General features: G+C 48.0%; 1 pseudogene; it reads right to left on the minus strand.

Annotated features, from left to right (window-relative positions):
* Window positions 1-372: 372 nt before the first annotated feature.
* Window positions 373-490, minus strand: LOC124778526 (annotated as a pseudogene).
* Window positions 491-1,029: the final 539 nt, after the last annotated feature.

The raw sequence follows: 1,029 nt of genomic DNA on the forward strand, positions 1-1,029 counted from the left end.
CGTAGGTTTGTGTTAAAAAACCTACTTCCTTGCATTTTTTATGGTTTGTATTAACCAATTACACTAGCCCCTCTCCTCACGTTCGGTCTGTGGAATCGATTCGTCAGTATTTGATGTAGTTTACGAAATACATCCAGCGGTAATGTTAGGTGACTCACCCTGTATATAAAAGCACTCAGTCTTCAGGCCACGAGTGGCCTACCGGTACCATCCGACAGCCGTGTCATCCTCAGTGGTGGATGCGGATAGGAGGGGCGTGTGGTCAGCACACCGCTCTCCCGGGCGTTAGGTTAGTATTCTTGACCGAAGCCGCTACTATTCGGTCGAGAAGCTCCTCAATTGGCATCACGAGGCTGAGTGCACCCCGAAAAATGGCAACAGCGCATGGTGACCTCGATGGTCACCCATCCAAGTGCCGACCACGCCCGACAGCGCTTAACTTCGGTGATCTCATGGGAACCGGTGTATCCACTGCGGCAAGGCCGTTGCCAATTATGTATATAACACCATGCCAAAAATTGGAAACGCATCGTTGTTTGCGGATTCAGCGGTGAAATGTATATCCTGACGCAAGATGTTTAAATGCCGAACGGAGATTCCCAACTCTGCCTCCCAATGTGGCCAAATAAAGAATGTGTCGCCTTCAAACCGAAACCAGCAACGGGGGCGTAAGGGTGCCGAAGCTAGGGCCGCTTAATCAAAAGCACTCATGAAGATGTCCGCAACGACTTGGGTGAGGCGGCAGCCCATTGGCACTCCATGTAATTGCTCGTAATATTTTCGCACCAGGTGAAGCACGTTGATGACAGGCATAAGCGCTCAGTATCACGAATCTGCTGCTGTAGGATGCGAAAGGTCTTCTCTATGAGTATGTTGGTAAAGAGAGACTTGATATCGAAACTAACCAGACCGTCAATTGATTGTATCAATTGCTTGTTAATTAGTCGTACAAAATGGGAAGAATCCTTCACATACGAATATGTTTGTCCGACAACAAATCGCAATTTAGATGTCAGATGTTTTGCTACG

The sequence above is a fragment of the Schistocerca piceifrons genome, chromosome 2 (assembly GCF_021461385.2).
Source record: "Schistocerca piceifrons isolate TAMUIC-IGC-003096 chromosome 2, iqSchPice1.1, whole genome shotgun sequence".
NCBI classification, from domain to species: domain Eukaryota; kingdom Metazoa; phylum Arthropoda; class Insecta; order Orthoptera; family Acrididae; genus Schistocerca; species Schistocerca piceifrons.